Genomic DNA, 13430 nt, shown 5'->3' with positions numbered 1-13430 from the left:
CTGAACAAATAAAATCAGCAAAACCAATATAGGCGCTACTTAAGCACAGCCCTCTGTGAGGTTCTTTTACTTATCTGCTCTTAAGGAATTAGGAATTGTTACTCAATAATGTAGCCTTTAATATATTATTTAATGAGCAATAATAATAAAAACAATGTCTTTATTGCCATTTAAATCACACAATAAATAGTGTAAACCCTTCAGGGAGACCTGTTTATTCTAATGTTTTGATACCTGATTAGAATATACCTAAAAGTGACTGTACTCATCTTGATTTTGGAGGATTAAATCAGAACACTGTTAGGATTCAAAACGTAATAAAAGACATTTTCAATGGATATTTGTAGGACATCTTCATTCAAACATCAAAAGCAGTTTGTGCTGAGCATCATGAATTTTGGACTGTAATCTATTTTGGGAAAATTAAAAAAGAAAAAAAAAAGTCAATTATGCAAAATGAGGATTTCATCTCGCTAATCCATGTGTGCCCATGCAGAATGTCCCAATTAAAAAATCTTTCTTGTGAGCTGGTTATTCGAGCATATTCATAAATCTCACTTTTATGTCTGAAGTTCAGAGACTCTCTGATGGCCAAAACTGGCAGGAGATCATGAAGGCCAAAGATGAGCAAATCACTGCATAATGTCAGGAATTGTAATGTTGAGGACGACTCCACAAGTACGATACCAGTTTAATTAAAGAGAACAGACACCTGTTGTTGAAGTGAGGATCAAAGGTCGCTTTCTTCGACTTGCATTTTCAGTGTCTGGCTGTTACAATTATATAATCACGAAATGATGTCCTCAAAGTGAGATTATCCACTAAACAGTCCAAATTCACCATAATCTGAAAAGCTGAAGTATTTACATGAAGAGAGAACAGTGTCAGTTGCCGGTAATTTGCAGTATCTTAAAAAATGCTTTATCAAATGTGGAAGTGCTCCACGGTCCTGACCCAGACTTTTATGTCTGTCAAATTGCATCATAAACATCCACTCTTCCCTCCCAAACCACATTACTTAATCTGTGTGCTGCCTTATGCTTTCAATAAAATATTGTTTTTAGCTTCAAAGATCAAACTCGTCCTGTTTCCCTGTGGAGAGACAGACAGCAAGGAAAAAAAGAAAAGAAGTGATTTAGCTGTCTGCTATTCGGAGGCTAACACACAACAGCGTAAGCACGCTGTGATACACACGAAATTGCACGGCATGATTTGCGCCTGAAAGAAAACACAAACACACCAGAGAAGCAGAGGGCACGCTGCAGAGGGAAATACGTGATAATCCATTTTTCTAAAGCCTGGAGTTACTGTTGAACGGACGACTCTGCCAATTCTGATCAATTCTCTTTAGGGACCAATACTTATGGTGAAGCTTAGCTAAACTTGTTTCTTTTTTTTTTCTGGTCTGCCATTTAGTGAACATTTCAAATCCTGCTTCAAGTATTTTAGACAGAAAAGAGACGCCGGTTGAAGTCACTCCTCGGACGGAATTGCGTGAGGCTCGCATTCAAAGCCCAAAGTGAAGCAATATGATAGCACAGCATTTAATTAATGAGCAGCTGGGAGATTATATGAACTAATCAGATTTACGTCCAGGCCTGTTTTAGGATTCATGAATGAGATCTGTGTTGCGTCATTTTTTTTACATGTTGGATTGAGGCGACTTTGATCATATCTAAAGGTACATTACGATCATAAAACCACAATAGCTGTGTCTGAACACTCACATAAGCTGCAGCTTGATCAACCGTAACCGACAATGACGGAGCCGATACGCACAGCTTTTACGAAGATGCATTATATTCCTTTAAGATCGTGAGCAGCCGTGGTAGGATTAACAAGACGGGGCGGGCACGTCAAGGCTGTTTCAACTGACACCTCCTTGACTCCGTTACACATCAAAGTGGAGCATCACACCTGGAAATGTGAAACCATTATCCAGTGCAGGGAGTCCCATGACAGTAGACGTTCCCATATGGACTGAATTTACACTTAAATACAGCAGAAAGCATGAAAATATCTGTATGTGTGTTCATTGTTGCTGCTGCATGTGATCTTTATTCAAATAATAAGAAAGCATGGCTTGCTTTTCAAAAAGGAAAAAGCGTCTGCTTCGTGTAAGTCAGACAAAAACAAGGTACACTGCATGAGAAGCTTTTTGTGTTTCAGCCTGAAGGGGGAGATGTGGAGCCAGTGTGTGAGTCTGTGTTCCTCCTCTATTTCATAACATCTAAAAAAAAAAAAAACCCAGAGGTATGTGTAATCATGGGTTCCTCTGAAGTTGAAACAACTAACCTTTATTTTATAACACAGCAAATCTACTACTGTGTCAATACAGCCATGTGTATGTACACACACATCTCCCAACACAAACAGTATCTGTTGCCTGCAACCCTTTTCTTGTCATCACAGTGTGTGTGTGTGCATCTGCCTGTGTGAGTGTGTGTGTGTGTGTTTGTGTGTGTGTGTATGTGTGTGAGTTTAGGAGCAGATGTAAACTTTCCCATGGGAAATGAAATCAATGTAAAAGAGACAAAGCACTCATGGAGAAGCAACAAGACTGGGCAGCAAGGTAAGGGGGGTGGTGGTAATGAATGCACATGGCAGACAAATGGGAACCTTACAGGTGATGAGCAGAGATGACAACAGACATCGTAAAACAGGACTTTACAACCTGGCACCTGTTAGAAGAGCATGTAAAAATGTAAATGTATATGATGAATAGATTATAAGCGGAGTGGCCAACGTCACCACAAAGCCAACATCCCCGAAGGTTTGCTTCAAACATTATAGCGGTCTCGGCTTCTGGGGCGGTAGAGAGGAGACTGGCATCCCAGGACGGGTGGACATCGTACCGCTGAGGTGCACGGCTGCAGCACGACAAACATGAACACGTGTTGCGGCTCGCTGTAAGCTAACTTGACAGGACAGTGCGGACGGACAATAATAATGAGATTTACACCGCCCAGTCACATGATTGGCTCAGCATAGAGAAACTCTCATCATCATGGGCAATCTATCGGCTATGTTCCATATGTCTATTGAGGGAAAGTTATTTGGTGACATAAATTTTGATTGCTTTATCGCCCAGCCCTACTTCACACCACATTATTTATGTTTTCTAATTGCTATACATTTAAAATAGACAATATTCTCATTGATTGACCCATAAGTAATAGCATTGCACTAAATTTGAGTAAAGATTCTGTTTAGAGGCATACAGAATCCTGTAAAGTATATTTTATTTATGCTTTCTTTAGTTTTATCAACATTACATATATCTCTCTTTTATGAAAACATTCGGCACTGTAAAGTTCTGTTTGTGTTATGAGTTAGGAAGAGACTTTCAGATTATTTGAATACTGAAAAAATATTGATCAGGTCACCAGTTATTCATATGAACGTGAGTAAAATGGCATTTTTTGACCTGATGATTTATAAATTTCAGTTGAGTAAACTGTGAGATGGAAATGTGAATCAGAGCACGGCAAAGTGCAAAATACTGGACTGAATTTGCATTAAACCAAAGACTTTGGAATCACATCGATACTATCATGTCCACAAGCATGGACTCCCAGCTTAGGGTTAACTTTATTTCTGATGTTTCAGTTAAATAACAACAACAAAAAAAATCCACTGATTAAATAAGATTTTGTTGCATCTATTCATTGATTAATTCATATTCCAAAATAATTTTCACAGTGAAAGATGTTTCTTCTACTATCAAATACTGAGACGTGTCAAAAATGCAATGAATCAATTACAAAGCTCCAATTACTGGATGATTTTTGTAACAGATTCCAATTATGTACACCCTATCCCTTCCTCATTATCTGATGTGCTTTGGTTTTTACACAGCCTTTGTGAACAATTCTACGCTGAATAAATGTTCTTTAAAACTTAAATTAAAAAGCTGAGCCGCCGCTTCTCATGTTTCCAGTTCTAAACTCAAGTGATTCCATCAAAACCTGCACACGCGGCACACTGCGGACCTCACATTAAGAAGCACTTGGCTTCATGTATTATCACAACATGACATTCTCTGATGGATGCTGGTTAGACGCTTTTAAAAGTGAAAGCAAAAATGCACCTCTAACATTTTTCACAGGTTTGCAACGCCCCCGCTCCACCTCCAATTCATCATACATATCCCTCCTTCTGCTTTCTTGACATATTGCGCGCTGCTCATTACTAATTCATGCAAAATTCTACTGTAGTAACCTGCCATGATTCCACATCAAATCATACCTCATTCAGAGCAGGTTAAAACCATTTTCAGGACAACTGGCATAGAAAATGACTTTTTTCCTGCTAAAAAAGACTCAGTTGATGCAAATTTGTTTAAGATGGCCATAAAATATCTTTGCTGCAAGAGTGTGTGAGAGTGTATCTGTGTTGGTGACCTCTGGGAGCTCAGAGCAGGGTTCTTGAGAGGGACCTGGGGAAGTGTTTTCCTAATAACAAGTCAGAGCCGGAGTGGATGAACAAAGCACAACAGACGCAAACTGAAAATTGCGTCGGCGAGCGGCGCCTGTTGTTTGACGGTGTTTCTTCTTTAGGGCCAAAGCCCTGGTGAAATGTAATGAACAGTCAAATGTAAATAAGCGAACCTGAGCGGGCGTACCTGCCGCCGCACTGTAATCCCCTCCCGTCCACTGAGCTGCTCAGCTGCATGGAACTGAGCCGCTGCTCTTCTGTGAGCCAGCGAGATTGCACAGGGATAAGATTTACTCTCGATGAAAGCGTGAGAAAGTCAAAACAACATGGCACCGTTCAACTTTTCTGTGCATTTTCTGCACTGCGTCAGATTAGACGGAGAACGGCTTTGTATCGCCATTTCACCCTTAAGCAAGGCAATTAATATCGATTCCTCTGGACTGTGTTAATAAAACTTAAAAGACTACCTAACAGACTGCTTCGATAACTGTATTGGTCTGCATGGCCTTACTGCACGGGTTATCAGTCAATGAAACATCTGTTTTAGCTCCTGCTGAATCCCTGCAGGTGCGATGTTTCAGGTAAAGACTGTCCGTTTGCCTCGGTGAAAACACAGAAGGAGGAACATAAGAGGGAATTCAGCAGTAAGCACTCTGCAGTGGCCGGGGTTCTGTAGTGCATTCGGCACAGTGGTTAGCCGTAAGTCAATGAGATTAGGTGAAACACATCAATCAACACACTGGAACACTACAGTAATCACAGCGGCTATCAATCAGAGCAAAGCTGCTGGGAAAATGCATGTGACTCCACTTACTCATTCATATATACTCACAGACGAAACCACAAGCATGCACACACTCATGCACACACACACATATTCACACCACATTAAATGCACATCTAATTTAACTCGCTTATGGACTGAATATAATTGATTGCTGATTCTGAAACGTGTGATCGAATGGCTTAATGAGTCAATGCCGGCCACCGTAATTAGTATTTTTAAAGCCCAATTTCTGTAGGTGAGGAAGGTGAATTAAAATGAAATTACTATCCAAATTACATTTCGAAAACATCTACTGCATTATTTTGAAGTACAGCTTTACCTGTTCACTCGAATTAGACTGTGGTTCTGCATGGTTGGTCTCCATATGGGGTTTAAACTACACTTGTATTAAATAGTGGGGTTGTTACACCATGCATGATATGGATATTATATTTTCAAAATGTAGAAGCTTGTGAATAGTCATGTGACTCAATCTGATCATTGCAGTCTGTTTCCTGAATGTTTCCAGCATTGTTTTAGTTTTTAAAATAATGGGAGACTGGGAATGCTGCATGGCGTGTGTGTGTGTGTGTGAACATGTGTGAGAAACTAAAATGGAAGCTTGGTTAGCAGCGAGGCCCAGTGTCTCTGCTTATCTTCACAGCTCCAGATAAGCTACCCCCAAACTAGGAAATAAACGTGCATTTGTGGGGGCTTGTTTGTGTGTGCATGTTAAGTGAATGACCCACTGTGTCTCGACCATTATAATGTAGATTCAGGCTTCAAAACACAGCCATTAGCATCCAACAATGCATTTCTTTCTGTTCCTCCAAAAGTCTCCCCACTTTTTCCTTTCTTTTGTTAGCTTTGATTCACATTTATTGCTCAATGTTTACTTCCATTCTTTTCTTCTTTTTTTTTTTTAAGCACTGACTGCACATTCACTCTTTATTATTTTCTTCTTATCTCTTCATGCATCTTAAGCCACTGGACGTTTCACTGTGGAGCATTTTTTACTTGGAAGTTCAATGCCAGCACAAATGATTGGATAAGGGGTGAAGCAAAAAAAAAACAAAAAACAAAACAACAAACAAACAAACTATAAATTGAAGTAATGATCAGATTAAAAATATAGTACAAGACGAGCCTCTGTGTTCTTATTTGGACATTGGTGGTTTTCCCTTTGGAAATCTAAGGTCTGCAGTTCTTTAGATGTTGTTCTAGGGTCTTTTGTGATCTCCTGGACTCATTTTTTTTTTACAAGAAACACCACTGTTTCGTTGATAATGGCTCTCACTGTGGTATTCTCAAGTCTCTAAGTCTTAGAAATGACTGTATAACCCTTTCCAGACTGGTATATATTCATGACTTTACCTGTTCTTCAGTGTCTTTGCATTGTGGCATGATGTGCTGCTTTTTGAGACATTTGATCTGACGAGCTGTTTTTAAGTGGTGCCTTCATTAAACAGGTCTGGCAGCAATCAGGCCTGGGTGTGACAGGTAAAATCAAATGCAAAAAATATGGTTAATCACAGTTCATTCATGATTCAACAAGGAGGGGGTAATTACTTTTTCACATAGGAGCAGGTAGGTTTGGATAGCTTTTTTCATTTATTGATTGAAACCATCATTTAAAAGCTGCATTTTCGATTTAAAGTTAAACTTTTAAGTGTTAAAAATATGCAAAAAAGTATGAAATCCATAAGTGGGTAATAACTTTTTCCTAGCACTGTATACTTGAGTGAAACTGGAGGTTTGTGATTTGAGGCTCTTGCCCCCATCAGTTCTGTAGTGAGTGATTTACGCTGCCTTCTCAAGTCAACTTCTTTATTTGTTGTTGTCCTGTTATTTATTTCTCTTTTGCTATCCATAAGAACAGGGACCTGCAACACACGATTGTGGATATTTGGCTGTTTAGCGCTTTTATCGTTTCTCATTGAATTATCTCCTGGCCAAATAAAGCTCAAAAAAGTAAAACATTATGAGCTGCGTTGTTCTAATTTCAAATTCAAACATGTTTTGCAGGTTCAAACTAATTTTTTTTTGGTGGGAAGCTGGGAAAAGGACTCTTTTGTTCATAAAAGTAACAGTGAGGCACTGATCCACCTCCACAATGATATCAATAGACATTTCCACACAACAGATTCAGGAACATCTTCACGACAAGTTCTCCTCTTCATGTTGGTCCTCAGTGATTCATACAGAACCAAGCTGGTGTGTGATTTCAAGCGGTGACTTTTCTCCCATCGCAGACACACGACAGAGGCACATTGTGTAACTCATTAGTGTGTCTGTGTGCCTTCCACACACACACACACACGCGCTGTCCCACCTCTGTTGAGCTTTTGTTACTATCTCTGAAGAGAGCACAGAGACACAACAGAGGTGGGAACAATCAAACGAGCCATTTCACTGACTGCGCCGTCGACACAGATGGTGGGTTTGAATATACAGCCAGGCACAATATCAACAAACAAATTCACTGTGTGAAAGAGGAAAATTATATATAACGATAATCATATGTCAGTGGCAGAAACACCAAAAAAAAAAAAAAAAAAAAAAAAAAAAAAGTCAATAAAAATATTGGCATTGTGGTTTATTTGGCAGGTTTAAGAGAATGCAGTTTGAGTTTGAAGTGCTTTTTACTCAAGGGCACATCAGAAGACTTTAGCCAGTCCCTGCAACAAACAAGCGTTGCAGACAGTCTTTACCTGAGCTCTGAGTGACGTTTTGTAGCTCATTTATATTTATGAGGGAAAAACAGTGCGTTTTAATATCAGGTTGGAACATGTTTTGATAATTAAACCCACCTAAAACAACAAGCAAGCCAATCCTTCAGACTGGCCAGCAGGCTCAGGCAGCTATTTCGAGCAATTTTAATCAATCTTTCTTCATTCATCAGTATTCTACATGTCAAACATGGCTGCACATTAAAAGTGCCGCACTTGTAGATAATGCCAACAATGAAACACACTGATTGTGCTTATTATTATGGTCATTATAATGATTGTGAATAGAGGGCGAAAAAAATGAAAAGAATAGCAGCTATAAACTGTGGCTTGAATTCTTTTCATAGCTTGACCGTGTGTGTTTTGATATTTCATTCAGAAAATCACCTTTACGTCATCAGTAGAAAAGCAGTCGTACTACCAACACATTCCACCGACACTTGCAAATACACACAAACACATCTGCATTGTTTTGCAATCATTTCTTATCTGCCTTATCATAACTTGTCCAAACTAAAACTTTCTGACATTTCTTGTTGGGAGTTCATTCTTGCCCCCATCACGATAACAAATCCCCATAATGTCAGTTTTTAAACAGATAACGGTGCCCACAAAAGAAATGAGTATGCCACTCACATGCACAAGCACACACACACACACACACACACACACACACACACACACACACACACACACACACACACACACACACACACACACACACACACACACACACACACACACACACACACACACACACACACACACACACACACACTCTTTTGGGCACTTCAAGGGAAGCGTAACCGCACACATTTAAAAGTAATTGGACCCTCTACCAGTGCTGAGTGGGGGCCAAAAGAGTCATTTACTGATGCAACGTACCCTTTTAACTCTACAGAACTTGGCCACTCATTTAACAAACTCTCTCTCTCTCGCTCACACATACACACACACACAGACACACACGCATGCAGACACAATCAAGCAGCATGTAGGTACGGTCTAGCGTAAATGGCCTCTCACAGTCGCAAAGGGGCACTTTGAGATTTCATGCATCTCTCTCTCTCCCTCCCTGTGGCCAGCACATCAAAGCACACCGAGCAGGAAGCGGTGGCTTTTGGTCTCATTGTTACACACATGACTCGTGGCAATCCAAAAGGCAATCGATAGCTGCTGACATTTTGCAGGAGGGTGAGGAAAATGTAGACAGCGCTGATGACGATAAGCGGCGGCAGAATCCCAAGTTAAAGGAAGTTGTTGAACTGAAATGGAGAGATGAGTATCACCAAGCGTGCATCCTGCACTACAATTCAAATTACTGCTAATAGGAAGACGCTTCCTCTACCCAACATCCCAAGGTCCACCAGAGGAAGGATTTGATTCCCAGCTGTCTAATGCAATGCAATACTTTACTGCCGGCGTCGACTTCTCACTCTTTTTAGATTATCTGCTCATTCTTTTCCAACAGACAGAAAAATAGCGGAGGGCTTCACCCTTCATTTATTAACTGCGGCTCTTCCCTGTGCTAACCTTGTTTCTCTTGCCCACCACTGATGCGTGGCTTCCATTGTATCCCTGTAACACTCCCTTCCCGTGCCTCTGCCAAACAGTCATATGCCTGCCATCGCAGTACGGAGACAGCAGCGAGGCGCAGAACACATGCAAGCTGCGGAGCTCCCTCTCAACTCCCGTCTCCCACTCCCACCCCTCTTTCTTTCCCCCTGCTGATGAGCAACATGTGTGTCAGTGTGGTCTCCGAACAGCTTGCGCACCGAGCCACCCTTCTGTCCTCTTTCTTCCCATCAAATCCCTCTAGTGGCTGGTAGACATGTTATAAGAAAAGTGAGCTAAAAAGCCCCCCCCCCCCCCCCCCCCCCCCCCCCACACACACACACACACACACACACACACCCGTGTCTCTACTCTTCCCTGCTATCAGCTAACAGAGAGGAGACAGCTTGTTGCAGCAAGCAGTCCAGGCTGCACTCGTATCAGTGCTCTGCACCACCAGCTGCCTAATCTCCACCGTGTACTTCTGTGTGCTCATCCACTCTGCCATGAAAAGTAGTTCCACAGCTTCGAGCTGTGTATTCAGTACGGAAGCACCCATCAACATCCAGTTCTCAATTAACCACGCAGATTTTTATTATCTTTTATTTATGCTCTCCTATTAACGCACTCCTTTCATTTGGCATTTCTCTTCTAAGCTGTGGCCGTGGTTAAATCATAAAACAAAAGAAACACGCTCCATTACAACCACTGTGTCTTTGATAATAAGAGCAATACCTGAAAAGCAATTAAATAATACAATTCAATTTGAAGAAACCAATTACAAGAACAAATGAAACATTGCAGGCACGTTACCAATAAAAAATATATTGTGTAATCTAATGACATAGAATAAAACATGGACAATTAAAAAGGATAAAAAGAACCCCGTCTCTTCGCCATAGAAACTACATGAGTAGTATTTAGAGTCGACTTGTCTCGAACACATTTACATTAGCAGTTCAAGCCAATGACTTGCTTACAGAATCAGTTATATTCAGCATAATGCTGGAAGCAGTAGAACTCTTGGTACGGAGTTCTTGTTAAAACCATCCAGCCACCGCAAAAACTAATAAGCCATTATTTTCCAATCCTGATTTTCATGTTGCTCTACACTGCTCATTTCACAGAATTTATGAAGCCATAACTTTACTCAGTTTTTAAACAAATAGTTGAATGACTGCTCACAGACAGCCAAACATCGTCCGGCTTTAATGGATCATCCACATTACCCACCTCGAATCACGCAGTCATCCACATTCTACCATAACCCCATAATTACCACTGATTAACAACTACCATAAAAAACCAACAATCTCACAAAGCACTGATTTAACCTGCAATATCATTACTTTAAACATTATTATGGGAGACTTGGGGATTGACTAAAGTTCTGTGAGCGCTTCACTCAAAGCCTGAACCATTTTTGACTCCAGAAAATCACCTTGGGTACTGTTAGTGTCATTCAATCATTTAGCTGCCCTTTGGGCAGCTCCACGAGGCAACATCAAAAGGAATCATAGACAACACTTGGCTCTCAAAGGTCCTCACTTTAAAGTGCTCACTGGTTTTGATTTGGCTGTTCAAAAAGAAAGTAAATCTGTTTTTAGATTGCATTTTGGGGGGTTTTATGGCTAGGGATCTGTTTGTTTAAGCTATTATGAGTTTGACTTGTGTAGGAGGCTTTACATTGATGTAATGTTTAACACTATAACCTCAGAGCAAGAAGATCCTCGTTGTACTCTGGACTTTGGGGATTTTCTGCATGGATTTTGCATGTTCTCTCTGTGCCTGTGTGGGTTTTCTTTGGGGATTCTAATTTTCCACCACAGTCCAAAAACATACACATGAGTTTTATAACTGATGCTTAAATGACCATAGGTGGGAATGCTAGTGGGTGTGTGTGTGCGTATGCGCATGTGAGCGGTTGTCTGTCTGCCTGTTTGACCTTTAATGGATTGCTGACCTTACCAGAGTGTAACTTGCCTTCTGCCAATGCTGGAATCGGTTTAAGAAGGTAAAGAAGACAAATGGACGGACCTGTGTTCCTAAGCAATAACGTTTACACATGTGTTGGTGACACATGCACCCTGCCTTCACCCATCATTTGCAGAGACCAGGAGTTGTAAAGAACCTTCGAGAAAATGGCTGCACACTCAATGTAGTTCATGAATTTGTGATAATAAACATATGAACTGTGCTATAGTGTACATTTGGTTTTGTACAAACAAAACCAACCATTTGTTTCATCCATTTAATTTGTAACCTTAAAAAAGTATGTGTGTGTGTGTGTGTGTGTGTGTGTGTGTGTGTGTGTGTGTGTGTGTGTATGTGTGTGTAAAATCATAAGGCTGGGATTTGCTTTGAAATGTATGTACAATTCAAAATGTTTGCTTTGTATATGCTGTTCAGCTTCAAACTTCAAATGAAAAAGAAACTCTATAATTAAACACTATCATTTAATTTGTTGCCTGTATGTTTTTAATTGGAAGAACATTGTAATAAAATGTTATATCTACTGTCACCGTAATACATAAAAACCATAAATGCTATTTTTTCCTTATAAAATGCCTATTCAAATCAATTAACCTCTGTTTTTTTTAGATATGAGAACACAGGTTGTGTCTAATCCAAATGAAAGTGCTGCATGGATATTGCACCAAAACAAAAAAAAAGCATACCATTTAATGATGAAGAATAAGCAATTTGTGTGTTTATCTCTTCATAATTTCATTGTTTGTCATTCATGTTCTCCTTAATGAGCTGTTAGAAAAAGACAAAGGTAGGAAGAGGCACAGAGACAGTGGGTGGGAACAGATGAGGTATAGTCAGAAAAAAAAAACAAGAAGTTATCTTTAGTGCATTAACTACAGCCGAAGAAAAATGGAGTGAGAGATGTCAGACAGTACAGTGTCATAATGAGGAGACTTACGGAAGGCAGTGGATCCACTTGGGGATACAAGTTTGATCTGATAGAGGTTACCCAAAAAGTTCCCCAATGGTGTTAATGGAAGGGAAAAGTTTCACACTTTATTTGTCTTGTCTCGTTCCCTGTCTGTCACTTGTTCTTGCTTCAATTTCTTGATGTCTGCCTGCTGTCTGTGATAAGTACAGTCTGACAGGCAGGCAACTGACTTCTTAGGTTTTGCTCTTCTATCTGCAAATCATAGTCTGGGTTTAAAAAAAAAAGAAAGAAAGAAAGGAAAATGCACCGCCACGGCAATCCGTTGTTGTAATAATATTGCAATAAAACCATGGCCTGTGTTATGTGTTCACTCTACTGTCTGGGGTTATTATTGATCTTGCAAGTTAGCGAGATGTAAAATATGTGGAAATATATGCACACCGACACAGCAGGTTCCGCATGCACGCACAGCCAGACCAGAAGATGAATGTACAGATGAAGATGCAAATCCATAGAGGCTGATAAGCGAAGTTATGTGCAATGGGGATAATAATCTAAAGTCACTAAACACCACTGGGTTATAAATAATGCATGTACATGCATGTGTGGTAAAACATTATACATTATCGTACATTCACATCCTGCATTGTGAAATACAAAGAAATGTAAAATGACCCTTAAAACTGCATTTCCAATCATTGAGTACATGGCAAACATATTAACAACTGCTTACTCAATATTTTTAATGATATTTTTGAATTAGCATTTGATTAGAGAGCCATATTCCATAAACTAGCCCAATGATATAAAATAACCTTTATTACAGGTGGTATCTGCCTGGATCAACCATAAAAAATTCATCATTAAATGTTGTGATTGCTTCATGCTCGAGAAGCCGAGAGAAATTATCCTGCTGAAATCTGGATAAAGATCACTGACAAAACATTGTATTCTTATTATATTCACCCTCCTTAAGAAGATCTTTTTTTTCTCCTCCATGCTGTTGTTTTTCTCTTGTTGCTGTGCAATAACAAAATTGAGT

General features: G+C 39.9%; 1 protein-coding gene across 3 annotated transcripts in view; it reads right to left on the bottom strand.

Annotated features, from left to right (window-relative positions):
* grid2 (glutamate receptor, ionotropic, delta 2) overlaps positions 1–13430 on the bottom strand; it is a 483103-nt gene that overhangs the window by 106516 nt on the left and 363157 nt on the right. The window lies entirely within an intron of this gene.

The sequence above is a fragment of the Salarias fasciatus genome, chromosome 12, assembly GCF_902148845.1.
Source record: "Salarias fasciatus chromosome 12, fSalaFa1.1, whole genome shotgun sequence".
Taxonomy (NCBI): domain Eukaryota; kingdom Metazoa; phylum Chordata; class Actinopteri; order Blenniiformes; family Blenniidae; genus Salarias; species Salarias fasciatus.
This window is presented reverse-complemented; position numbering and strand designations above follow the sequence as displayed.